Source organism: Felis catus, chromosome A1 (assembly GCF_018350175.1).
Source record: "Felis catus isolate Fca126 chromosome A1, F.catus_Fca126_mat1.0, whole genome shotgun sequence".
Classification (NCBI taxonomy): domain Eukaryota; kingdom Metazoa; phylum Chordata; class Mammalia; order Carnivora; family Felidae; genus Felis; species Felis catus.
The window spans coordinates 88890927-88918486 of NC_058368.1; the positions used below are offsets into that span (position 1 = coordinate 88890927).

At 50.5% G+C, this 27560-nt stretch overlaps 1 long non-coding RNA gene across 9 annotated transcripts; it reads left to right on the top strand.

Annotated features, from left to right (window-relative positions):
- The first annotated feature begins 1046 nt into the window (after nt 1–1046).
- LOC123385184 lies at nt 1047–23960 on the top strand. 9 transcript variants are annotated; one of them, XR_006597379.1, is made up of 6 exons: nt 1047–5419; nt 6269–6396; nt 8868–9838; nt 20897–21005; nt 21438–21580; nt 21880–23956. It is a non-coding gene; the product is annotated as an uncharacterized LOC123385184 (long non-coding RNA). The 9 variants fall into 9 exon arrangements; XR_006597365.1 differs by having other exon boundaries at nt 8868–21005; nt 21880–23960; XR_006597363.1 differs by having other exon boundaries at nt 8868–9048; nt 9647–21580; nt 21880–23960.
- The last annotated feature ends 3600 nt before the right edge of the window (nt 23961–27560 follow it).

A 27560-nucleotide genomic window follows, 5' to 3' on the forward strand; every position in this document is an offset into this window, starting at 1 on the left:
GCAGGGGAGCTGTAGGGAGACCAAGAAAGAGAATCCCAAGCAGACTCTGCACTGTCCACAGAGAGCCCAACAGGGGGCTCCAACCCACAAACCCTGAGATCCTGACCTGAGCTGAAATCAAGAGTTGGATGCTTAAGCAAGTGAGCCACCCAGGCGCCCCTAAGCCAACTTTTTTCATTCCATGCTTTTTAACATTACAACTTTCAGGAATTGGTCTCAGATTTTGTAAAATTAAAATACCTTTTTCATTATTATTACTTTTTTTAAGGAAAACGTATCTCAGATGGATACAAAAATTTGATTTATTTTCTAAATCCCCAAAACTGAAAATATAGGTTGATTTTTTAAGATCAAGATATACATTTGCATAGAAAAGATTATTTCTGTCATCTTGTGCCTGAGGCTGACTGTCAGACAGCTTCGGAGGGAGAAACCACCTTGTCTAACTTTATAGCCTCACGCTTCCAGCAGCTGAGTGTCCTCAGAATCCACGGGTTGGCTGTGACTTTAGTCCCTGTTTTCTGGTCTCCTTGTGATTTCAGTCAATTCCATAGATTTCCATGAAATCCCTCCTGGCAGTCAGATCTCAGTACTGAGACATGTGAGCCAGAGCCTTTACTCTTAGGTAGTTTCATTTCAGGAGGGATCATTGGTCCTTTACTGTATTCAGTCGTTCAGTAGTTATTGAGAAACAGAGGTGGCACTAGTTATGATGGTGGCCACAGTGGCGATGGAGGCTAACCTTTACTTGGCACTTACTTTGCTCCAGGAACTTTTCTTTTTAAAGTAGGCCTCACACCCACCGCAGAGCCCAGTGAGGGGCTTGAACTCTCGACACTGAGATCAAGCCCTAAGCTGAGGGGCGCCTGGGTGGTCAGTCAGTTGAGCGTCTGGCTTTCCCTCAGGTCATGATCTTTCAGTTGGAGCCCCGCATCAGGCTCTGTGCTAACAGCTCAGAGCCTGGAGCCTGCTTCAGATTCTGTGTCTTCCTCTCTCTCTGCCCCTCCCCTGCTCGCGCTCTGTCTCTCTCTCTCTCTCTCTCTCTCTCTCTCTCTCAAACATAAACATTAAAAAAAAAACAGATCTGAGCTGAGATCAAGAGTTGAACATTCAACCTGTTGAACTACCCAGGTGCCCCGTGCCAGGCACTTTTACAGACCTTTCCTTGTACTGTCTCACTCCTCCTCAGGTCAGTGCTGCTATCCCCAGGTTTCAAATCTGCAAAGCGAGGCATGAAGAGATTCAGTTGATAAGGGTCTTCATCTGATGCTCAGAGCTGGCATCCACACCCAGGCTGTCTCCTGCTTCCCTGAGGGTATTTCTTTCTCCTGGGGAGAGGTGCAACAGGAAATCTGAGATCAGAGACTCTAGACCACCTGGGCTGAGTCCTGGGCTCTGGACTCTTCCTCTGTCTCCTCTGCGGGCCTGCGTGGGGACAGAGTTCATAGGGGTTCCCTCTGCCAACGCACACTCTTTATGGATGACATTCTGACTCCTCACTTGCAGGGGTGGTTCCTGCCCTCCTGCTGGGCTCAGGGGTTCTGGCCTTCAGCAGGAGGGATTGAGGCGCTGAGGAGGTAAGTAACTCATCCACACTCCTGCAGCTCAGACCTGGTTGCAGTGAGCTGCTTCTTTGTGCTGACTGTTTTCAACACGTTGCATTAGGTTTGTTTTTCTGTTGAGTACAGCAGAACTGTGACCCAAAGTACTTCAGAATAATTTTTGTCCCTGGTCGAAGCCACACCACTGTCCCATGCAGTTCCAGCCCTGGTTTGAAGGGCAATGTTGTTCACTACCTAACGTCTGACCTTAGGCTCTCAGTCACCCCTCAGATGTGTGGACATGGCTTCCGAAAATAAGGGAAGGCGTGTTTTTGTTGATTTTACCAACCCACTCTGTTGAGGCATTGAGGTTCATTTCCTCTGTCCTAGGCCAGCAACATCCTCAAGTGCGCTGTAGAAGCTGCCTTCGTGGCCAAGCCTGTGTGGTGGGTGCCTGCTCAGGCCACCATGTTGTGGACACGCTTTGCCCCAAACATTCCCATCCTGACCTGCAAAGAGTGTGCCAGGTGGAAGAGGGAGCGGCCAGAACATACAGATTCTCCCTACCCCAAGACTGAGTGTGGTCAGTGAGGGGCTGGGGAGACAGTGTCCCTGACGTGCTGGGGCCTAGAGGTCTCTCACCCTGTCTATGGCTCAGTCAGGCCCTGGGGACCTGAGGACCCTCTGCAAATTGGAGCTTTGCAGTCAGAAAGTCTGGTGGAAAGCAGATGATAGCATTAGGATGGCAGGGACAAAGGTCCACCTCACTGTGCTGGCCCACAAAGCGCTCAGTGCTGCCCAGGAAGGGCCTCGTGGATGGCGGGCACAGGCCCTTGTGGTGTTGCGAGGTTTCACAGGTGGTTTTCATTTAGGATGAAGGTGTTTCATTCATGCAGTCTGTGCCCTGTACCACTTTATCCCCAAGAGCACAGCACCGAGAACGAGTCCTGGGTCTCCTCTCCAGCTTTGCCTTCACATCAGCAGGTTGGGCTGGGTCAGGAAGACCACGTGTGGCGGTCCCTGAGGCTTTCCTGAGGCGTGATCACACCCCTGCTCTTAGGTTGGCGTTTGATGTGGCCCCAGTGCTCCCTCCTGAGCGGTGCATGTCTGGCACCATCCAGCTGTGTCGTCCTGTTCTGGGGTCTGCGTGAAACAGTGGCCTTCCCCAGGAGGAGTGGGCCTTTGTCAGAGCACTTCAGGCCCAAGGTCTGTAGGTGCTGTGGGGCCATCTGTGCTGTGTGGATGAGGTGGTGTGACCTGCCAGGTTAAGGGACTCATGCACCAAGTTAAGGGTGCTGCTGGGCACTGGGTCCCTGCTGCATGCCCTCTGTGGGTGTCTGCCTCTGCCCAGTGAGTTTACTTTCTGTAGGGGATGCTGATTAGTACCCAGTTTAAGAAGGGTTCACTCACCATATCAGCTGGCTTTCCTCGGACCATCCGTTCTCCTGGGGTTGTAGTGCTCTATGGATGTGGTCCATGGACCCTCCTTGGTTACGCTGGGCTTAGGTGCGCGAGTTTGGACCGCAAATGCTGTCCGAGGTTGTGGTCCTCAGTGTGCTGTGGGTGTCACAGGCATGGCCCTCCTTTAAGAAGCTGCGTGTGTTACCGGGGGACAGCAGGGGTCTCTGGGATCAGTCGCTTCCCTGACCTCACCTTACAGGTGGGGAAGAAAGGGCATGAGTGGGTGCATTTACCCAGGTGGCTGCAGGCAGTGCGCAGGCAGGCCTCCAGGTCACAGCATCCTCATCGCAGTGACTGAGTGTTAGCACATTTCAGGGCCTTGTGGAAGCCGTGTCTGTCATTCACCACTTGTCCACCTGTCTGTCCGTTATGTTGCATCTCCTGGTTTTCTTCAGACGTTGACTCCAGCCATGTTGTGTGCAGCTCTCTCTCTCCCCTCTCTCCCTCTACCCCTCCCCGTCTCTCTGTATCTACATCTGAGGCATATAGATTTACCTGTGTTGGGCTTGGGGGTGGCCGGGGCCTCCTGCCCAGGGAACACGGCCAGAGGTCATGAAAACATGTGACCCTCTGCATTCTCAGCCTGTTCAACAGTGTGGCTGTTCTCCCTGGTGGTTCTACCACTGCCTTCCATTCTGTTGCTAAGTTGGGGGACCTGCTTGCTTAGATCTTTCTCCTCAAGACAGACCCAGAAAAATTACCAGAGCTTCAGACTCCTGCTCTCACCTGATAAACTTGCCCTTAAGTGCCAGCTATGGGAGAGGGATGCTCTTTGTATCTTGCACAGGCAAGGTGTTTGGAGCCACTGCGGGTTGTCTAAGAAACATGCCTGTGGAGGGCTGCGAGGAGGAGGGACTGAGGTTTCAGCACCAATGAGAGAGAGCAGTGAGACCATGCAAATAGAAGTAACGAAGTGCTCATCTTCAAATAAAACAGTGTAGGTGAAAGAGGGAACAAGAAATCAAAGCATTTTCAGCAGAAGAGCTTCTGTTTATAATTTAACCCTGAAATTGACAAGGCAGATGCTATCTTTACTTTGCTTCCTGTGTGGTTGGTTCTGTTCCAGAAGAAGACTTCCATAAGGAAACAGGAGCAGGTTGTCTCTAAAGACCTCTGGAGTAGCTGCCTGTCAGCGTCCTTTGTTCTCCCAAGTAGACTCTGCAGGAGTCCCCATGCTTGGTCTTGCCCCTCACAGTTTGTCATCCACACGCTCCTCTCTGTGGGACAGGGCCACTTCCATCAGCCTTGGTCACAGCTGTGGGCCCCTGGCCAGACATCCACCTCCCACTGCACGCCAGCACACACATCGTGTGTGAGTCTTCTCTGTGGCGGTAGTCACTTGGCTTGGAACTCCTTTGATAGGGTACAGAGGACATCTCCTCCACATGGCCTGTGTCCCTGTGGGTCAGAAGCTACAACTTCTCAAGAAGAAAGGAAGAACCGTCATTTAAACTGAGCCCATCCCTGCCACCGGGAGACCCCATGAGACAAGGAAAGACTCCTTTCTCCCCAGAAACACTTCTGTCTTGCAAACACTGCTGAACGAAGGCCTGCAGATGGGTTCTGGAAGTCAGAACATCTGGGAGATACACATCACAGATGTGCTTCCCTTGTGCAGATTCAACCTGATGTGCTGGGACAACAGACAGACACCAGCACGTGTACGTAAGCATGTGAGACTGGGCATGGTAAGCAGTTTGTCCACAGTTCACCGAGGGAGCAGGTGCCCTGCAGGGAGCACGACATGGGAGCCGTGACACCAAGGATTCTTCCCTGGCCCATCTCGGACCTCAGTGAGAGGGAAGGATAGGTCTCTTCATAAAGCATGGCCTCTAGGTGAGTCAGTTCTCATCTGCTGTTCTGAGCAACAGTGACGATTCTGAGGTGGCCCAGCTGGCCTGAGGGCCTACACGGAGGCCTGTGTGACCAGAGAAGTGATTGCCAAGCCGTGATGGCCCAGGTCCTGTGGGATGTGTGAGCCATTAGAAGGGCGTTGGATTTTGATCCGGAAGAGAGCAGGTTCTAAAAGAGTGTGAACGTGACTTCCTCTGTAACAAGGGAGGAGCTGTGTGGATCTCCTGTGACCAGGGGAAAAGGGAGGAGCTGGGTGGATCCTCCATGATGAGGGAGGAGGGGAACCCAGTGGGTCTGGGGAGAACAGCGAGGTCAGGGAGCTCATTCAGGTGCTGGCTCAGAGCACGGTGGTTGGATTTGACTGGTTTGGAGGTCGACCTGAAAGGGTTTGCTGGGAGGTGAGATGAAAGTAAGAGAGGATGTGGTTGCAGATGACCCCACGGTTCCCCACGCTCGCGGGATGGATGGTATCGCTGCTTCAGAGAAGGTGGTCGGGGAGAGGCTCCGGCTTTGGAGAGACGTTGGGAACCCCGCCTTGGATGTGCCCTGCGGGTCCACGCGAGGTGAGTCTTCTAGAGGCTGATGCAAGCATGCGTGGAAAGTCACGGAACAGCAACCCCTGCTACACTGATTCCACCTTGCCTCTCTGTCTGGTTTATGGCACGGTTTTGATATTTCCACTCGCTCATGTTCCCTGTGAACACCCAAGATGGGGGTTTGTGGTGAGGGGTGTGTGGGAGCGCACATGCACATCCGTGGGCCAAGTAAGTTAGCAGAGTTCCAGCCCCGATCGTTCCTGAGCATGGCCACAGGCCTGCCCACCCTCTGCTCCCCCACCGTAGCCTTGCCAACTGCCAAAGAGAGACAATACTTCTAGCTTTTCTTCTTGTTGGGAGGCTAATGATTGAGTATAGTACAGTGCTGGGAAGTCTTTGAAATAAAATCACAGAGTGCGTGTGCATTATTATTATAGCTCTGATGGTATTTATATTTAAATCATTATGATTGCAATAATAATACACCATTTTGCCAATAAAACACAAAACCACTTCAGAAGAACATGCTAAAATGATAGCATTTTCTGGGGCCAGGCAGCAGTATCTAATTTTGGGTCTCCACAGTTGGTTTTGTGATTCATGTATTATGGATCTGCAGAGAATAATCCAGGCTGGGCGGCCCTGCCCAGGGCAGTGAGTGTGGAAATACGTGGTTGGTGTGATTGTACCGGGAACAGGGGGATGTCAACATTGACACGGATGTATTTCACTTGGGCTGGGGGCTGCCTTTGTGCCCGCAGCACTTGACTTTGTGACAGTGCATCTGAGGGCCAAGTGCCTTTTGTCAGCTGTCCAGTTAGGCAGGCACGTGGGGCAGGCAGGTGTCTTAGCTGTGACTGATGGGTTTTCTTTCAGATCCATGGACCAAATTCTAAACCTGAGGGATGTGTGCTGCTTGGAGCACAGGCAAGAATGCAGAACTTTCTTTAGTGGGAAGTGCTCTGGGGCCCGAGACGTGCAGAGGCTGCCTCTTGATGCTGGAGGTGATGCTGGAGGCTGGCTGCCCCCTTCCCTCTCATTTCACTGGGAATCTCTCTTGGCTTATCGGAGTTGGACCAGTTATTACATTTAGCTGGAATCTCTAAGGAGACAGAGTGGAGAGAGGAGGCTGTTTAATATTAATTTTGGAAACTGAGCCCATGGCCTGTGGGCGTCCAGTGGGGTGGTCGCCACCAGAGGCTCGGTGACAGTTGCTACCAGAGGCTCGGTGATGTCACTAGTGACCACCCCTCCTTGACCTTTGCAGCTGATGTGATGTGCAGCTACCCTCCGTAGCTTGTCCTTTTGCTGACCACTCCCTCCCTCCTCAGAGTTTTCCCGTTGGCCAGCTCAGGATGGCAGTCCTCCTGACCTCACTTCCCTGGTGTCCCCCTCCCCACCCCAGTTGCCTCAATCCTAGGTTGTCAGAACCCTCTCTGCTCTCCTGCTCCACTCGGGTGGCCTCTTACCTGTTGGTGGCTTTACCACTCCCATGTTGTCCAATGTGGTGGTTTTTCAGCAGGTTTCGGAACCTCCTGAAATGATACCAAATACTCCACGTTTGTTTTTCTGGAGAGGGGAGGCATCATTTTCAGCAGGCTTGGATGGGGGAGGGCTGGCCTGCAAGGTTGTGATCTAGTGTTCTCAGCTGCTAGATTTCAGAACAGCCCCAACTCTGCTCCCCTCTGTCTCCTTGCCTCCTGGGCCCGTCCTGCTAGGTGCAGGAGTTGCAGTGTGCCCTTGGGGCTGATGCAGCATGCTGTCCCACACCTGCTACCCGCCGGTGTCCTTTGGCTCCAAGCAGCTGTCCCGTGCCCCATTTGGACACCTCAGAGGGGTCCTGCCCTGCTCTTTCCCTTCCCCCTCATACTGTCCGGGTCTTGCCCATCCTGATCTGACTGCTGGATCGGGACCCTCTCCTTACCTGTCACCCTGCCTCTGGCCTGGCTTCTCAGCAGCTTGTCCTGGCCCATGTTCCCAAGGCAAGCTTTCATCCTGTGGGAAGGGGCGTGACCTGCTTCAGTAGCCCCCACTGCTCCCAGTTACACGGCCTCCAGGACTGTCCCTGAGGTCGTCAGGTTGTCACCCCGACCCCTCCCGCTGATACACCGCCCCTGCCAGCTTCCTGGCCTGGCTGTGACAGTGCCCCCTGGGCACTGAAGGACCCAGGTGGGGACAGCTCCCATGTGTAGCACCACCCACACCCCGGGTGCACTCTCCTTCTCCATAGTGCTGTTGCCCTCAGGGCACTGTCTGGGACCAAGGGTGTCAGGGAGGACCCCAGGCCCTGTGGGTCACTGTCTTAGTCCCACAGCCAGAGGCCCAGATGCAGTGGGATGGCTGGCCTGACACAGGGCTCCCTTCTCGTGCCTTCCTTTAGATTAATTGAGTTCTTTTTACAAGTCTGTATTATCTCCTGGATTGGCTCTTTACTTACATGTGTTTTTAATTTTTTTTTTTTTACTTTTTACAGCTTGTTCTAGGGTTTACAGTACATGTTTTTAACCTGTCACAGCCTAGCTTCCAATAATACTTTACCACTTGACACACGGCGTGAAACTTCACAGCATAGTGCACCTGTTTCCTGTCTCCTGCCCCACAGGGCTCGTGTATATATGGCCTGCTGTCATAGAGTTCGATTGTGGGAGTTATCGTTTTGTTTTTTACACAAACTTTAGATTTTAGAGCAGTTTTTGAGTTGTAGAAAAGTGTAAAAAATAGTCTGAGAGTTCCCTCTGCCCATAGACCCTGCTGTTAATGTCATACCAGAGAACATTTGTCTCAACTAAAGAGCCAAAATTGGGAAATTATGATGACCTATATTTAGATTTCCTTGGGTTTTTTCTCATGTCGTTTTCTGTTCCAGGAGCCCATCCGGGAAACCACGTGACATCTGATTGTCATGCCTCCTCAGGCTCCTCTAGCCTGGGACAGTTTTTCAGATTTTCTTGATTTCTAGTGACTTTGGCAGTTTGAGTACTTGCCAAGTATTGTGTACAATGTCCCTATATTTGGGTTTGTCTGATGCTTTTCTTGTGATTAGACTGGGTTATGGGTTTTTGGGTGGAATGACACAGAAGGAAAGTGGCCTTCTCATCCCATCCCGTCAAGGGCACATGCTATCAACATGATTTATCGCTCTTGGTGTCGACCTTGCTTGCCCGGCTGAGGTGTGTTTATCAGGTTCTCCATGGAAAAGTTACACTTCCTTCCTCCCCTTCCCTCCTGTCCCCTCTAGCAGTAGGTCACAATGCACCCACATGTCCTCCTCCAAGTCCTTGAGGGTACAATGTCTACATAAGTTATTTAGAGTTCTTCTGCAAGAGAGATTTGGTTTTTTTTCCCCCATTTGTTAATTGGTTCAACCATTTACATCAGTCTGGACTCATAGATTCTTGTTTTACGTTTTGGGTATAGTCCAGTACTATGCCATTCTGTTGCTCATACTTGTTTTTTGAATGTTTATTTTTGACAGAGAGAGAGAGAGCACGAGCAGAGCAGACAGCGAGGAGGACATAAGATCTGAAGCAGGCTCTGTGAGCACAGAGCCCGATGTAGGACTCGAACTCGAAAGCCATGAGATTATGACCTGAGCTGAAGTCAGATGCTCAACCGACTGAGTCCCCCGGGCATCCCAATTGCTCACACTATTTCAGGTTTGGCCACTGGGTGCCCTTTCTGTTGGTGCCAGGGCCCCTCTGTGTGTGTGTGTGTGCTGGTCCTCCCAGGGGCCCGGCTCCTCTGACTGGAGCAGCCTCCCAAACCCAGATCTGTGTGTGTGGTGTGCCCGTTGTTAATTCTCTTCAAGTAGGTTGTAAGGCTGGACAAATACCTGTTTTCATTTACCCCCGTCTTTGTCATTACCCGTCTTCTTCATGTCTTTGTGTAGCTCTTTATTTCTACCTTGTATCATGTTTTTTTCCAGAAGAACTTTCTTTAGCCCTTCTTATACTGTGGCTTTTGTTTGTGTGAAAAAGTATTATTTCTCTTTGTGACAGATGTTTTAACTAAGTAGAATTTTGGATGGACGGTTTTTTCTTTCCCTACTATAATGATGTCATTCCATTGTCTTTTGTCCTGCATAGTTTCTGTGGGAAATCTGCTGTAATTCCCATTTTTGTTCCACTTGCTAGAAATTCGTAGAACCCTCTGGAATTAGCCAGTGCCAGTGAGAACATTTATCGAGTGCTTACTTGGATCGGGTGCTTTGTTTCCCGTGACTGCTTGTGCGTTTCTCCCCAACCCCTTCAACAGGGAGGTGTTGCTGATGGCAGTAAAGGTTATAGGAAAGAAGCCGAGGGTTGTGGAGATGAACAGGTCTGCTCATGGCTGCTTCCAAGAGGCACGGGGCCTGGCTGCCTGACCCCAGAGCCTGAATCCTAACCAGAGCACTCCATTCAGACCATGCAGAAGCTTGAGGAGCAGACTGAGCTCATCCGCATCTGGGTAAAATGCCATTTCCATTCTCAGACGTGCTAGGGCATTGCAGTGTGGGAGATGGGCCTATGCTGCATTCCTGCTTAGCTTTTCACAGGCTCTGTGACTTTGCGTGTGTCCTGTGGCCTTGCTGGGTTTACCTTTTCACCTCTAAAATGGGTGAGGGTGGCTGGCTGCCTGCCATTTGCTCTGGGTTAGGATTAAGTTGTGTGGCCTGTGGCACATCAGCTGCATAGCGCCTGGCGCTGCAGTCAGCCCATGGAGGGTCTCTTTGTTGGGCTTTGCTCAGGGCACATCAGTTGAATCGGTGAATTGAGTGTTTGCTCAAACCACATCGGTTTCCCCATTCACAGCCTAGAGTTGCAGCTTACAGTGCACACCCCAGTGTCCTGCCTCAGGCAACATCCTCTGATCGGCTCCTCCTGCTGTGCTTGCCTTTCTGGAGCATGGCCCTAGCAGCGTCATTTCAGAGCTCACTGAGTGGCTTTCTGTGGTTCCTTACTCAGATACAGAGTGCTGCTACCCCAGAGCAGTGACCATGGGCGGGCCCCCACCTTCCTCCTGCCTCGTACCTTCTGCCTGTGGTTCTGAGAACCTGCTTCGTGGTCATACCAACCTCAGGGCTCCTGTGAAGTGTACTTCCTTTGATTAAAACCTTACTTCCTAGAATCATCTATATTAAAAAACAACAACAAAACCCCATAGACCTCATTTAATAGGAAATACTTTATAAACCATAAAGCCCTGGGTAAGCATTTGATGTTTTCATCTGTGCTCCTTGTGCCTGTCTCCTCCACAAACATTTTTAAGTGCTTTCCCTGGGCTGAGCACCACACCGGGCCTGGGGCCCTGGTTCTTGGGGAGCTCCCAGTACCCCAGTGTCTGCAAGCAGATTTCATGGTCATCCTTCACTACCGGGGAGGCAGTGTGCTTACTCTGGGGCTGTGAGTGGTGGGCAGGGCAGCCATCCAAGGAGGGCCTTGGCAGAGGAGGGAAAAGGTGTGAGGCAAACAAGTGGCACCCGTGAGCCCTGGGGTCCCTGCGTGGGGGTTGTTGCTGGTGTCTGGGGTTTCCTTGTGGGGTCCCAGGGAAGCTATGGGACAGTAACTTCTCGGGAAATCAGTTGGTTGGGAGCACATACCTTAAAAACTCTGCCTGTTTATCATTCAAGGCCTGAATCTGTGGGCTCCCTCCTCCATGAAGCCTGCCTAAGCCTCCCTCCTTGGAGGCCAGCGGTCTGGTTGCCTCTCTCTCCATCCAGCCTGCAGCCAGTGTACCTAGGGCACCTGTTCGGTGACTTTGTGCAGGCTGTCCCTCCCCAGGTCTTTGGGAGCCTGCACTTTATTAGGCAAGACCCACACGAACATAGATAGCTACACGATTACTGGATGACAGTAGTGATAGAGATTTTCCAAAGGAGAAGACCAGGCTTGTGTGGGCTTGTGTGAATGTGTTTAGTAGACAGCGGGGCATTCAGTGAGTCCCCCAGGCTTGCTGAGTCCCGTCCCCTCACTGCCGGATGTCACCAACACCGAGCAGGTAGGGTTGTTGAAGATGGATGGCGCTCTGGCCGCGTGCAGCCCAGCGCATGGCATCTGGGTCATGATTGATGATGAAGGAAAAATAGCATGGTCAGTAGTTAAGTCTTGCCTTTTGTCTCAGTCATCTCTCACTTCTAAGTCCCTTGAAGGGAAGCCCCTGTCTCTGTACCTGCTGCAGCCCCAGTCTTGGGGTGGAGAGGGGGAGCGTGGGGTGCCAAGCTAGGGGATTGGAGGAGAGGACAGGCCACAGCAGCTGGACCAGGTTAGGTATTAATGTCTGCATTCAGCTGACTGGCTGGACAGGACTGAGGTGGGTCATCTACATTGCAGATCTCATTGAAAATAACGAATACAGCAACTCCTGAACAATTTTTGCATAAGTTAGAAATATGTTTCAGAATGTTCTATCCATGTGAGATGGGGATGACTGAGCCCCAGGGAAGGGTAAGTAGAGCATTCTGGAATAACCAAGGAAGAGTTTCGAAGGGGTTATACTTGTAGTATTTTATTGAACCACAAAATGTTATTTATAACCCATGCCAGGGGCAATTAAACTGATTGATGATTAAGAAAGTCTAATAGTTGAATAATAAGATGCAGTTCTTGACAGCTATTTTTTCTCATTTTGGAAGCATATGAGTCTAATAAGGGTGTGGAGGATGCACTGTGGAATATATTGTGGTGTAATTATGTGGCGGTGATACAATATTCAGTGTAGTGTTAGGTGCTACATTACTTACAAAAATTAAAATACCAATTATGGCTTTCTGATTTATTATTGAGGTGGTGTGTTAATTTTGACTTGCCCCAAGCAGGGTTAATTAGTACATATTGACATATTTGATTAAAAGTCCCCTACTGTTGAATTGAATAAGAAAGGTCAAACAAGTAACTTGTTTTCCCTGGCCACCCCGCGTGGTGTGAGAATTCCAGCAACTTCCATGGGCCTACCTGAAGGGTTTGCTTGGATTGGTAGCTCCCTCCGTGCCCTGGGACCACTGAGGCCTGCCCTCTATTGTTAAAGCGGCCCTTGCCTCTCTCCTTGGTGCGTGCCAGGGTTTTGTGTGGTGTTTCTCTTTAAGAACCACTTCTTAATGTTTGTAAAAAGCAGACATATGGTTAAAAAATGCTTTTTAAAAAAAGCAGAGATGTTACAAAGTCGCAAACACAATGACTAATAAACTAAAAGTGTAGCTTTGTAAGTAATGAAAATGCAAATTGAACCAAGAACGCAGTTCTATTTTTGTCTATCAAATTAGCCACTATTAATAAGGCTAATACTCGGTGCTTTCAGGTGAGGTGAGATTGACACCCTGTAATCTTCCAGTGGAACTTCTCTGGGAAGCACTTTGGTGCTCATTGGAAGGCCTGTCAGAAGGCCGGTGCCACCTTGTCTGCAGGAAGTAGAGAGATGCCGGGGAGACTGGGGTGTGGGAACTCATGCCGTGGCGTTTGATCCAGTAGGAGCTGTAGACGGCGCCGATGCCCAGCCTTCAGGGGAGTTCCAACCAGTTGTGGGTCAGTGATGTCCATGCAGGCTTAAATCTGATTTCCTAAGAAATGCTTTTCCTCTTTTAATGTTTATTTATTTTTAGGAGAGAGAGACAGACAGAGCGTGAGCAGGGGAGGGGCAGAGAGAGAAGGAGACAGAATCTGAAGCAGGCTCCAGTGAGCCCGATGAGGGGCTCAAACTCATGAACTTGAGATCATGACCTGAGCCGAAGTCAGATGCTTAACTGACTGAGCCACCCAGAGCCCCAAGAAATGCTTTCTCAAGAAGGAAAAGGTGACCAGGGTATGAATAAACCGATAGGACAGAAAGCTTTATAGGTAGTCTCAATTCTGGGTTATTAAAAAAATGTGTGTACATATGAATATTATGGACTAAATTGTTTTCCTTCCCCAAATTCATCTGTTGGGCATCTAAGCCCCAGAACGTCAGAATGTGGCTAAATTTGGAGAGGCGGTCTTTACAGAGACAAGGTTAAGCGAAGTCATAGAGAGGCCCTAATCCAGTATGAATCGGCCTTGTAAGGAGAGGAGGTCAGGACACAAACACAGAGAAAACCCTGTGAAGACGCAGGGAGAAGACGGACTCCTGCAAGCTGGGGAGGGACCAGCACTGGTCACTATGGGACCTCTAAACCTGCAAGATAATGAATGTCATGTAAGCCACCTGGTCTGCAGGACTCTGCACAGTGGCCCTCGCAACCAAATACAGTGACGTGTACCAAGGGGTCAGCAGTGCCTACGTGGCGTATTGATGGATGCTTTGCTCTTCCTTTGCATACTTTTCTGTGTCCACTGGATTATTTATAAGAATCAAGTATTGTCACAAAATCTTGTGTATTGTCACAAAAGTGTTGTTAGGAAGGTTGCTTCCACATCCGGATCGCGAGCTGGAGTAAGCTCCTCTTCTGGAAGCCAGCCTGGTCACCCTTAAGGGGGACTTGCCCTGGGGTGTACGTCATGTCTTCTCCAGCCCCAAGGCAGTCTGATTCTCAGGGTGTGGTGTCAGGAAGGCACGTGGAGGCTGTTGTCCGCGGGCCAGGCAGGTGCTCTGTCTAGTGAGGTGGCGGCACAGCCACCAGATGGTGAGCGCAGCCCAGTGTTGTGAGGGAGGGTCTGCCGGGCTCTGGTGGGTCATCTCTCCCCTCCCCTGTCGTGTGAGGGCTTTAGTGGGGAACCACCATGCATGCTTGAGCTCTGGCTCTCTGGGATCTGAGATTTTCTGAGATTTACATCCTCTCTGTTGCCGAGGCTTGGAGCCAGACCCAGCCTGAACCAGGTCCCAGAAGGATGCCCCGGGGGTTAGTCCGGAGGAGAAAAAGGAAGCCTGAGGAGGCAGGGCCACAGTGGTGGGGCCAGGAGGTGAAGCAGGGCAGTCAGGGGCTCTCTCTGACATCTGGAGGGAAGCATGAAAACTTCATAGGATGGTTGCGGGGGGACGGGGGGAGTGGTCTCCAGCTTCTAGCCAGCCATGTGGCCAGTATAGGCATCAAACGCCGGGGTCTGTGGGACCCATTGAGAGCGCCCCTCTTTGCCTGTGCATATGATAGTTTAGAGAAAATGAAGGCCTGGCAGTGGAGGCCACAGTCGCTCTGTGGGTACTGATGTGGAGCCCTGGGGAGGCCGTCCTGGTGGAGGGTGGCACGCACCCATACCTTGGCCGAGAGACCAGCTTGCCTCCACCAGAAAGGGACAGCTGTCCTGGTGAGGCGTGGGGCGGCATCCCTGACAGATGCTGGAGATAGGTTCTCTGTAGAAGGAGCTCTGTGCCCATCCCCTCACCAAAAGGCCCCCCACAGCTCCTGCATTCCAGGTGGGAGACAGTGCTGTGACGTGGCAGAGCTGTGGGAATGCCGGGACATGAGCCCCCAGAGGTGGTGGCACAGTGTGTGGTGGCTCGTCAGCGGGTCCTGAGGGCACCGCCCAAAGGCCTTGCAGTTCCTTCAGTGTCCATCCATGCCTCGGGTCCCCTGGGGTGGCACAGAGCCAGAAACTTTAAACCCAGATTCGGTCTTTCTGGTTCCCTTGTTGCGGGGGTCTGGGGGCTGGCAGAGCTTGCCACCCTGGCCCTCCGCAGCGCCCCTGGTGCCCTCGGTCCCACTGTGTCGTTGGGTGGGGGTGGGGCCCCGGCCGTGTCCTGCGGGTGGCACTCGTGCTGTCAGAGAGCTGTGATTTATGGGCAGTTGGAACTGTGCACGTGTGTTCACTCGGTGTGGCCCCTTCTCCTACCATCAGGTCCCTGCGGGGCATCCACCATGAGCTCTTCGTGTGTCGGCAGTGCCACGTGCCCAGGCCCTTCCCTCGGGGTTCCAGGAATACAGTGCCTCATGGCCCCGTGCAGCCCCCTGCCCCTCCTTTGACTCCTCCCAGTGCAAGAGGAACAGGCACTCCTTTCTGGTGACCAGAACCCTCTCATGCCCTGGCCGGGCTTCTCGTGCGTTTGGGCTCTTGCACGAACCCCACGGAGAAAAAAGATGTTTTCCTTTGAGCTCCACCCTGGGTCACTTTTTCCATCTGACTGGAGTGTGGAGCTTTGCTTTTCATTAAGTATGAAACAAGATCTGTATCGGCTGTGGCCCACTGAGGCAGCCCCACGATGAGAACGTGTCCCGACTGTCCCCCGCTCCCCCCTCAACCCCCCAGCCCTCAGCCAGCATTTTTCTGCTGCTTCTTGAACTGCAGGGCCTGGGGGTTGTGGCCTGCCCTTTCCAGGTCATACAGTGAAACAGTAAAGGGAAAACGGCCCAGAAGCTATGTGAGTGACAAGTGGGGCATTGGCTGGGGCTCCCATATGTCGGTTTTGTCACAATCTCTGTCCGCGGTCACCCTGCCAGAAGGGAGCGGACAGATAGGAACCGGTGGTGGTGGGGAGGAGACGCCTCGCAAGGGGGGGCTCCTTGGACTCAGCCGCCTGGGGGATGTGCACTGCCCTGGAGGATGGGTGTGGGCCGGCACGGCCACCCCTCCCTGGTCTGCAAGGCCTGCAGGGGCCCAGGCTGTCCCCCTGTGGCCACACACAGGCCGGGGGCCTCTGAAGGGAGGGCCCACCACTTCACTCCCCTACCCCTGGCCTCTCTCTCTAGTGCTGCACCCGGGAGTTCACGTGACCCTGCTTCTGCGCTGGTCGGAGCTGACCAGGGCCCCCCTGTCCCCACACCCTCTTTTCTGAGCATCCTGGCACTGTCACTGTGCTCACTTGTGCTTTGGTATGTTTCTGTGTTATTTTAGTTTTCTGACATATTTCATGTCTTAGGTCCTTTTGAGCATCAGCATGGCCTTGGCCTTTTCCGATTCCCTCATTGTATTGACCTGAGTCCATGCGTGCCTTCGGATTTCAGTTGGCTCTGTGATCCTTAGAGAAGACTTGCGTTATTTCGCCTTCTGGCTCTACCCCCAGGCACCAAATGCCTCCGTGATGTCCACAGTCTCCTTGCGCAGTTTTCTGCCCACACACAGATCATCGAGGGTGGTGTCAGAGGCTAAGACCTAGTTTTGTCTCCAGTGCCTGGAGAAGGCGAATCCCAGTGGCAACTGGCTGCTGGGGACCGAGTATAAAACAGGTCAGGCACCTCAGCTGCTACTTCCGATTGAACCAGTTCTCTCCCTACTATGACTGACAGGAGAGCCAGGTGGCCTGTGTCCTGCTCGTTGGCAGCATATGTCGCTATGACAAAGGTTGAACGAGATGCAGCATTGGACCAGAAAACAGAAATCTATTTTCTCTTGGCATCTTTATGACACTTGGCTCCAGGGCCCTCCCACTGACCTGTGTGCAGGTGCAGGCACAGTGCCTGGTTAGTACCCTGTGCCCCCTGCTGAAAACAGCAGGATGACCCTCTCCACCGAAGAAAATAAATGTTGTCAAAACAACAAAAAACTCACTCCCAGGGTTCCTAGCCAGAGAAGAATCTCATACGGTCAGCGGGAAATGACCAGAAAGTGATTCAACACAGATACAGGCCTTTGAGGCTTTGCTGGGGGTGTTCGCCCCTTCACTTGCCCAGAAGCTAGTGCTGGTTGGGGTTGGTTCACCTCTTATCCCAGGTAGTGTTAGTGCCGAGTCCTGCCCTCTTCTCTGCCCTGGAGAAAACACACTCACTTGTTACACTGGTCAGTACACAAGAACAGTCTCACCTTCAAGAAGCCGGTGAAGGATTTCAGAAAACATAGTGGATGGCCATCGGGCATCACCTGAGTGGTGCGGACCCGTGCTTGGGCTCGCCCATGACTGCACCCTGCTGATCACCTGCAGACCACAGTGGGTGTCTGTGACATCCTACCTTCACAGGGCAGTCAGATCTTTAGGTCTGAACCACCCGCTGTTAGGCCCAGCCACTGAGCTTGTACCCACGTGACACAAATACAGAAACTGTGTGTCGGAAGTCACTGGATTGCCCCAGGGTTTGTAACATCCGGTGCTGCGTCCTCCATCATGCGTCTTACGATCCAGGTACAGACAGGACAAAGAAGCCCAAAAGCCATTTCTCAGGCAGTGTGGTTGGTGGGGACCCAGAAGACTGTGAACCCAGCCCCTCGGTCAGCAACAGTTTCGCATCACAGAGGCTCTGCTGGCAGCAGGTGGGCTTGCTCAGTTCACGGAGGGCTAATGGTGCTGGGGGTGTGGGCACAGTCGTCCCTCTGCAATGGCCAGGAACAAGTGTGTGCCCCACAGAGTTTGCTGGTCAGATGGGGTGACTGTATGGGGACCGTGACATGTTAACCCAGCCATAGTAATGTGGGTCGCTTAGTCTCTTGCGGGTTTTCCACAGTGACTGGGCTCCTGCATGTTTGGTGAGCCGCCTGGGTGGAGCACACATGCCCGAGCCCGGTGGGCAGCCTGGAAGAGGTGCTCTGCCATGTAGTTCTGCCCGTGTGGAGTGTGCTTTCCTGCAGGAAGACACAGGTGTCTGAACCCCAACCAGGGAGAGCCCTTCCTGGGGTGAGGAGAACCCTCCTCCTGCTTTGTGTGGCCACCAATGGGGACCAAGTGAATGAAGAATGACTTCAAGGAACAGTCACAAAGACACTTGCGGACACAAAGTCATACTTCACCACAAAATACAGAAATGCACATTAAGCCTCATTCTCTTGAGTTGTTTGTGCCTTTGCGGTGAGTGGAGATGGGAGAGATTGGTGAGGACAGTGGTCTTAGAAGACACGGGCTGTAGCATGAATCGTGAGCCCTCCTTGAAAGTGTTCCTCAGTATCTGTCAGGAGCCCTAAAATGCCCTTACTCTTTACCTGCCAATTTCATTTGAGATGTTTATCTCGAGGAGCTGATTCTCAACGTAGATCACATCCTTCCTGAATGAAGGACGCTTATGGGGCATTCCTTGTTGTAGGAAGGGCCTGCGCGAGTAGGGCTGTGGCCCACAGTTGGTTCCACAGCCTCCTGCACACCTTCCTAAAGCATGGCTCCAAGTAGTGTCCACAAATTGGAAAATTCTCATCACAAATGTCAGATCTCAATAGCATACAAATTTATCTTTACAGGACAACTGTAGTCCCGTAAAAGCTGAGCAGAAAGTATGCGCAGAAAAGATTGGAACGCAGCCCTGAGCCCTGATGTTCCTGAGGCCTGGGTGCTCGTGGTGCGGCCACCATGTGGTGGTGTCCCGGCCAAGTTTGTTGGCTCTGAATGGAACAGCCACGGACCCTCAGTTCCCAGTGTGCTTTCGGTTTACCTTGAGGGAAATAGAAACCTCCTGGGACACAATGTGCTCTGTGGGCTCCAGCAGGAGGGGCCGTTGAGACCCCACTGTGATGCCAGATCTTCGGGACTGGAGTGTGGGCAGCAGTGGTTGCTGGTAGAGGGGGGAGTGGCCCCCCCTACCCCCCCCCCCACTGTCAGCTGTCGATTTCCTGGCAGGTGCCGAGGCGTTGCCTTGTGCTGTGGGTTGGAGCCCTGGCTCAGTGGCACCTGTGTAGGAAGGCCTGGCAGCCTGGGACACCCACTCTGTCTGCAGGCTTCTCAGGGCAGGGAGGGGGCCCGCAGAGCTGTGTGTACATCAGCCGGCTGTCGCTTAGCAAGGGGTTTCTTTGTTGGCCTTTTCCATAGTCGTGCCTTCTCAGTGTGCAGCAGCTGCACTGGCCCTCCTGACTCTGGTGACATGTAGCATTCATGGCGGCCATCAGCCAGGGAAGGGAAGGGCCCCATATTTTAAATGAAGTTGGCATGTTCTTTTCAGGGGGACATGTTTCTTTTTTACCGACATTTGGAGCCACACAGTGGATACAGTTCTTTACAGCAGGAGTAGGTTTCAGAAAAAGCAAGGAAGTGTCCCATTTTGCTCTGATCTTGTGGTCCAGTGCACAGACCACGTGTCCAGATTTTGTCAGTGCCACAGGCCCTTTCCATGGTAGTGTTCCACCAGTTGGGATAGTTACAGTGTAAGCAGTATTTTACTCCCCATTTATGGTTCATCTGCTGGCTGTAATACAGAGGGAAGAATGTGCTGAAATGTATTAATTCCTGATTGATGGGCTGCCAGGGCATTGCCAGGGCTGCTGAAATCGTGGCTTGCCAGCCTGGCTCCTGGCAAGGCCGTGCCTGGGGAGTGACCACAGACAGCCTGTACACAGGCGTATGCGAATTGCTGCAGAGGCCATGGCCATAAACCTCATTTTAGTCTTTGTGCGTGAAACCCAGAAGCTGGGCACTGGGGAGGGCCACACCCCAGTCTAGCTGTGAGCTGGGTCAGAGGACTCCCAACTGGGGTGTAAGTAGCATGAAGACATGAGTGGGCTTTGGGAGTTGATGTGTCTGAATGACTGATCGAGGACCAAGAATGGAGAGTGAAAGCAGCTTAGTCTTTTGTAAATGGCCCCAGCCGGCATTGCCTTGTTGGAGCTGTCAGTGAGAGCTGGAGTGTCCATCAGAGCAGCAAACTCTTCCAGTTAGCCGGTACTTTCAGATCCTACATCATCTCCACAACAAAGGTATTTGGAACATGGCTTTCTGCAAGTGAATTTCTTGGCTTTTCGCTGTGTTATTACTGGTAAAGTGTGATGGCATCTTGTGCAAGTAACCTCCCATTTCACCATCCAACTCGGGGGGCACATGGGTGGCCTGCTGGTTCTCATTTAGCACCAGGACTCGCGCCTTCAAGCCCAGCCCCCCGCCAGACTGTGAGCCATGCATGTGAGGGCCGGGCCATATTCCGCCGCATCCCACTGCTCCCCTCACATGCCTGGCACACCATCTGGGCTCAGTGGAGCTCGTGGCTTCTCAAGGGCTCTGACATCTTCTGTCAGGTGGTTTTTCAGAACCCATTTATCGTTTCCTTCACAGACGATCTGTTGCCCATTACTGGTATCGCAGTGGGTATTTTAAACGTTGACAGTTGACCAGTTTATAAAACAGGTGAATGCTGTACCTCATTATATGTTTTTGAATGTGTTTATGGCTAGTGCTGTTGACCATTCTTTATGTTTTGAACTGATTTACTTTCATAAGTAACTTTCTTGGGTAGTTTTCAGCAGGCTTATATATATTTTCTCATTGCACAGTAATTTTTGGTAGAGTTTTCACAAATGCAGATGTTTCCCCAATTTGTTTTACTTTCTAATTCTTTTCCTACTTGACACCATTTAAAATTTGTATATGGTGATGTAGACCAGTTTTCCTTATGTCCCGGACTTTTCCTTGGGAGGATTTTTCTCACCTGTGCACACGAGCAGTCAGGAGTCTCTGGGGCTGACACTGCAATCTGGCTGTCATCATCACCCTGGGTGAGATGTCTGCTCATGTTTGGGTGACATTTCAGCATGGGGAGCACCCCACATGCACCCCTTGACCCCCCTGGAGGTCGTGCACCCACACTTTCAGGAATGTGCAGTCTTGTGATGGTTAATCTTTCTTTCCATTTGGCTATATTATTAATAGTTTGAGTGAGACAGCATTTTGCTGATTGATTTAAAGACCCATTTATCCTTCGAGGAATTATTTTTGACTTAATTAGGTTAAAGGGAGTAAATCAGTTTAATGGATTGATTTATAATCAGTTTGTGCTTTCAGATTATCATGACTCAGGCAAGCTTACTGTCTGTAAAAATGTCTGCCATCTGCCTTCTGAAGGATGGGAGTCTTTATGGTCCCCTGATGGCAACACAGCCCACGAAAGAAGGTAGCCTGCCCCTTTCTACTTGTGTTTCTTTGTGTCCCTAAATGCTGTGACTGTATGTGACTGAGCGCTTTCGTCCTGTGACCTGACGAGAGGTCCCCAGCACCTCTGGTGGCCACTGTGGGCTCTGAGGACACTGGGCCCCGGGGTCCTGGACCCTCACCTGTGTGTATGTGGAGGGCGCGAGCATGCAGCATGGTTGGCTGTCTGTCCTCCCCCCCCTCCCTCTTCCTGGCTCCGCACCACTTCCCTGTGGACATCGGCAGCCTGTGTGCTCCTCAGACACTAACTGCCCTCATGGTCCTGGTCAGTGCCCCTCCTGTCCTGGTGCGTACGTTCTACTGTGGGGAGGCAGCACCGAGGCCGCGTCACTGAGCCCTCTGAGTGGCCTCCCAGTGAGCTGAGCACCTCAGCCAGGCTCCCTTCTCTCCCCAGAGCTCCAGGGGACCGGCTGTTCCTCTGAATGGGGACACAGATGACTTCATACACTCAGCAGGCATCTGTGAAATGTCCTCTGTGTGCTGCGTCCTGGGTGTACAGTGATGGATTAGCGTCCTTTGTTGGGGAAGTCTTACCAGGTTAGATGGCGGACTGAGAGAACAACCTTGCGCAGCCAGCTTCCTAGTTCTCTGGAGCAGTCGGAAGGGAGTCGGGGAGGGCCTTGCAGGAGGCGGACGCTAGTGCCCAGGCTTGCGGGGGTATCTGCTGTAGTGAGCGAGGGGAGGGCAGTGTGAAGCCACAGAGCCGCGTGGGGACCTGTAGGTGGTTGTGCGGGCAGAGCGGATGGTGCGGGAGGCCATGGCGAAGATGGTGCAGGCAGGGTGCGTTGCAGCGGGCCTGTGCCAGCCTGGATAGCCAGTGTGCATTTCCTCCCTAGCTCTGGGCTCAGAGGCGCTACATCACCATGCGGCCATGGCAGAGAGCCTACAGATCGGGGCCTCTTACCCCAAGAGCACAAGGGCTCCTGCTCCCTCCTGGCATGCCTGCTTAGATGTGCGCTCCCCCAGGGCCCCTGGGTCCAAGCCCTGCAACATCCAAAACAAAGCACTGCAACAGGAACACCTAGATCTACTGATTTCACTAGATAAAAACTCCCATGTCAATCATGTTAGGATGTCCCTGAAAGGGGACGGCCATCTCGCCAGCACGACGGAAGAAACTGAAGGGTAACCAATCACCGAGCAACAGCACAACCTGGCACGAAAGAAAGACCCACCTGAACCTAAACCCGGAACTGCTGCAGCTAAAAAACCCTACCCCACCATACCCAGGCATGACTTCCCCGACTCCTCTCACTCCCTGAGTCACGGAACCTTACCCAGAACCTTAGTACCCAATAAAGCCTTAAACTGCAAAAAAATTCTTTTTGACTCTAACTCCTATCTTTACCCTTCCCAACTCCTGACACTAACATTTGGTGTCGAAACCTGGGAGAGGTGGTAGCTCTCCTCCCTCGGTTGAACCCCCCCCTCCTCACCAAGCCAGATGCCAACCACCCTACTCCCAAGAGCCTACAGGAGCTGGTAAGTAGGACAGACCCCTCCTTCCCCCCTCCAACTATGGCTGACACCCAGGAGAGACGTCTTGCAAGTCAGTCTCCTCTCCCCCGCATGCTGTAAGGCCCACACGCGGAAAGGCCCGCACGCCAATAGGCCCCTTATTGCAACGCGAGGGACGCCTCGCCTTGCCACACCAATGGGGAGTAACGAGTCTAAACCGACTGCATCTCTTACCCCCCTCCAAAGTCTGTTAAACTTCCAGCTCCTGGGCTTACAAGGCGAACTTCGTGGTAACCGACTTGTCCGCCTTTGCACTGTAGTCTGGCCTCAAAACAAATTAGATAATGATTTTCAATGGCCGCCTGAGGGGTTTTTACAATACCAAATCTTAACCAATCTGGACAACTTCTGCCATCATCTGGGAAAATGGGGATAAATACCCTACATTATGGCCTTTTGGGACCTCAGGTCTCGCCCCCACGTTCCTCCCGCCCCTCTGAATGTGTGCTCCTTATCCGCCCACAACCCCCTAATGACCCCAGCTCACCAACTTCCCCGATCTCCGACCCGTTAGAGGATCTAGCCACGCCACCCACCAGCCCTCGCCCCCCTCCACACTCCAAACCTCCAGCCATCCCGCTCGCTTCCCATATCATCCCAAACTTGTGCTCAGGCCCCACCCAGTGAACAGACCCCAGTGGCCATCTTACCTCTCGTGAGGTAGCAGGACCTGAAGGCCTGGCTCACGTTCATGTCCCCTTCTCCCTCCAAGACTTGTCCGCAATTGAAAAGCAACTAGGGTCATTCTCAGCAGACCCCACGCAATAAATTAAGGAATTCCAATACCTCACCCAAGCCTACAGTCTCACATGGCAAGACATTCATGTGATCCTCAAATCTACCCTCACCCCTGAGGAGAGGGAGCGCATCCGGGCCGCAGCCAGAGAGCATGCAGACCAAACCCACATGACTGACCCACTATGCCCGTAGGTGCCGATGCTGTCCCGGTGGCCGATCCCAATTGGAACGACCAACACGCAGGCAATGGTCACCGGCGCCAGGACCAGATGATCCAATGCCTACTAGCAGGCATGAGGGCAACCTCAAACAAATCAGTAAATTTTAACAAACTTCAAGAAATAATACAAGACCCCCATGAAAACCCCGCAACCTTCCTTAGCTGGCTCACAGAGGCACTTACTCAATGTACCAGACTAGACCCTACCATCCCTGCCAGGGCCACGGTATTGGCCACCTATTTTATTTCCCAATCAGCCCCTGATATTCGAAAAAAACTAAAAAGGGCCGAAGACGGCCCTCAAACCCCTATGGTTGACCTGGTAAAGATGGCTTTTAAAGTTTTTTTTTTTTTCAATATATGAAATTTATTGTCAAATTGGTTTCCATACAACACCCAGTGCTCATCCCAAAAGGTGCCCTCCTCAGTACCCATCATCCACCTTCCAACCCTCCCACCCCCCATCAACCCTCAGTTTGTTCTCAGTTTTTAAGAGTCATGCTTTGGCTCTCTCCAACTCTAACCTCTTTTTTTTTTCCTTCATCTCCCCCATGGGTGTCTGTTAAGTTTCTCAGGATCCACATAAGAGTGAAAACATATGGTATCTGTCTTTCTCTGTATGGCTTATTTCACTTAGCATCACACTCTCCAGTTCCATCCACGTTGCTACAAAAGGCCATATTTTGTTCTTTCTATTTGCCACGTAGTACTCCATTGTGTATATAAACCACAATTTCTTTATCCATTCATCAGTTGATGGACATTTAGGCTCTTTCCATAATTTGGCTATTTGAGAGTACTGCTATGAACATTGGGGTACAAGTGGCCCTATGCATCAGTACTCCTGTATCCCTTGGGTAAATTCCTAGCAGTGCTATTGCTGGGTCATAGGGTAGGTCTATTTTGAATTTTCTGAGGAACCTCCACACTGCTTTCCAGAGCGGCTGCACCAATTTGCATTCCCACCAAGAGTGCAAGAGGGTTCCCGTTTCTCCACATCCTCGCCAGCATCTATAATATCCTGATTTGTTCATTTTGGCCACTCTGACTGGCGTGAGGTGATATGTGAGTGTGGTTTTGATTTATATTTCCCTGATGAGGAGTGATGTTGAGCTTCTTTTCATGTGCCTGTTGGCCATCTGGATGTCTTCTTTAGAGAAGTGTCTATTCATTTTTTCTGCCCATTTCTTCACTGAGTTGTTTTTCGGGTGTGGAGTTTGGTGAGCTCTTTATAGATTTTGGATACTAGTCCTTTGTCCAATATGTCATTTGCAAATATCTTTTCCCATTCCGTTGGTTGCCTTTTAGTTTTGTTGGTTGTTTCCTTTGCTGTGCAGAAGCTTTTTATCTTCATAAGGTCTCAGTAGTTCATTTTTGCTTCTAATTCCCTTGCCTTTGGGGATGTGTCGAGTAAGAGATTGCTACAGCTGAGGTCAGAGAGGTCTTTTCCTGCTTTCTCCTCTAGGGTTTTGAGGGTTTCCTGTCTCACATTCAGGTCCTTTATCCATTTTGAGTTTATTTTTGTGAATGGTATGAGAAAGTGGTCTAGTTTCAACCTTCTGCATGTTGCTGTCCAGTTCTCCCAGCACCATTTGTTAAAGAGACCGTCTTTTTTCCATTGGATGTTCTTTCCTGCTTTGTCAAAGATTAGCTGGCCATACGTTTGTGGGTCTAGTTATGGGGTTTCTATTCTATTCCATTGGTCTATGTGTCTGTTTTTGTGCCAACACCATGCTGTCTTGATGATGACAGCTTTGTAGTGGAGGCTAAAGTCTGGGATTGTGATGCTTCCTGCTTTGGGCTTCTTCTTCAAAATTACTTTGACTATTCAGGGCCTTTTGTGGTTCCATATGAATTTTAGGATTGCTTGTTCTAGTTTTGAGAAGAATGCTGGTGCAATTTTGATTAGGATTGCATTGAATGTGTAGATACCTTTGGGTAGTATTCGCATTTTGACAATATTTATTCTTCCAATCCATGAGCAGGGAATGTCTTTCCATTTCTTTAAATCTTCTTCAATTACCTTCATAAGCTTTCTATAGTTTTCAGCATACAGATCCTTTACATCTTTTGTTAGATTTATTCCTAGGTATTTTATGCTTCTTGGTGCAATTGTGAATGGGATCAGTTTTTTTATTTGTCTTTCTGTTGCTTCATTGTTAGTGTATAAGAATGCAACTGATTTCTGTACATTGATTTTGTATCCTGCAACTTTGCTGAATTCATGTATCAGTTCTAGCAGACTTTTGGTGGAGTCTATCGGATTTTCCATGTATAATATCATGTCATCTGCAAAAAGTGAAAGCTTGACTTCATCTTTGCCAATTTTGATGCCTTTCATTTCCTTTTGTTGTCTGATTGCTGATGCTAGAACTTCCAACACTATGTTAAACAACAGCGGTGAGAGTGGACATCCCTGTCGTGTTCTTGATCTCAGGGAAAAAGCTCTCAGTTTTTCCCCATTGAGGATGATGTTAGCTGTGGGCTTTTCATAAATGGCTTTTATGATGTTTAAGTATGTTCCTTCTATCCCGACTTTCTCGAGGGTTTTTATTAAGAAAGGGTGCTGAATTTTCACAAAGGCCTTTTCTGCATCGATTGACAGAATCATATGGTTCTTATCTTTTCTTTTCTTAATGTGATGTATCACATTGATTGATTTGTGAATGTTGAACCAGCCCTGCATCCCAGGAATGAATCCCACTTGAACATGGTGAATAATTCTTTTTATATGCTGTTGAATTTGATTTGCTAGTATCTTATGGAGAATTTTTGCATCCATATTCATCAGGGATATTGGCCTGTAGTTCTCTTTTGTTACTGGGTCTCTGTCTGGTTTAGGAATCAAAGTAATACTGGCTTCATAGAATGAGTCTGGAAGTTTTCCTTCCCTTTCTATTTCTTGGAATACCTTGAGAAGGATAGGTATTATCTCTGCTTTAAACGTCTGGTAGAACTCCCCTGGGAAGCCATCTGGTCCTGGACTCTTATTTGTTGGGAGATTTTTGATGACTGATTCAATTTCTTCGCTGGTTATGGGTCTATTCAAGCTTTCTATTTCCTCCTGATTGAGTTTTGGAAGTGTGTGGGTGTTTAGGAATTTGTCCATTTATTCCAGGTTGTCCAGTTTGTTGGCATATAATTTTTCATAGTATTCCCTGATAATTGCTTGTATCTCTGAGGGATTGGTTGTAATAATTCCATTTTCATTCATGATTGTATCTATTTGGGTCATCTCCCTTTTCTTTTTGAGAAGCCTGGCTAGAGGTTTGTCAATTTTGTTTATTTTTTCAAAAAACCAACTCTTGGTTTCGTTGATCTGCCCTACAGTTTTTTTAGATTCTATATTGTTTATTTCTGCTCTGATCTTTATTATTTCTCTTCTTCTGCTGGGTTTAGGCTGCCTTTGCTGTTCTGCTTCTACTTCCTTTAGGTGTGCTGTTAGATTTTGTATTTGGGATTTTTTTTGTTTCTTGAGATAGGCCTGGATTGCAATGTATTTTCCTCTCAGGACTGCCTTCACTGCATCCCAAAGCGTTTGGATTATTGTATTTTCATTTTCATTTGTTTCCATATATTTTTTAATTTCTTCTCTAAATGCCTGGTTGACCCATTCATTCTTTTTTTTATAATATTTTTTTAACGTTTATTCATTTTTGAGACAGAGAGAGACGGAACATGAAAGGGGAGGGGCAGAGAGAGAGGGAGACACAGAATCGGTAGCAGGCTCCAGCCTCTGAGCCATCAGCCCGGAGCCTGACGCAGGGCTCGAACTCACGGACCGCGAGATCGTGACCTGAGCCAAAATCGGACGCTCAATCGACTTAGCCACCCAGGTGCCCCCCCTACCCACTCATTCTTTACTGGGTGTTCTTTAACCTCCATGCTTTTGGAGGTTTTCCAGACTTTTTTCTGTGGTTGATTTCAAGATTCATAGCATTGTGGTCTGAAAGTATGCATGGTATGATTTCAATTCTTGTATACTTATGAAGGGCTGTTTTGTGACCCAGTATGTGATCTATCTTGGAGAATGTTCCATGT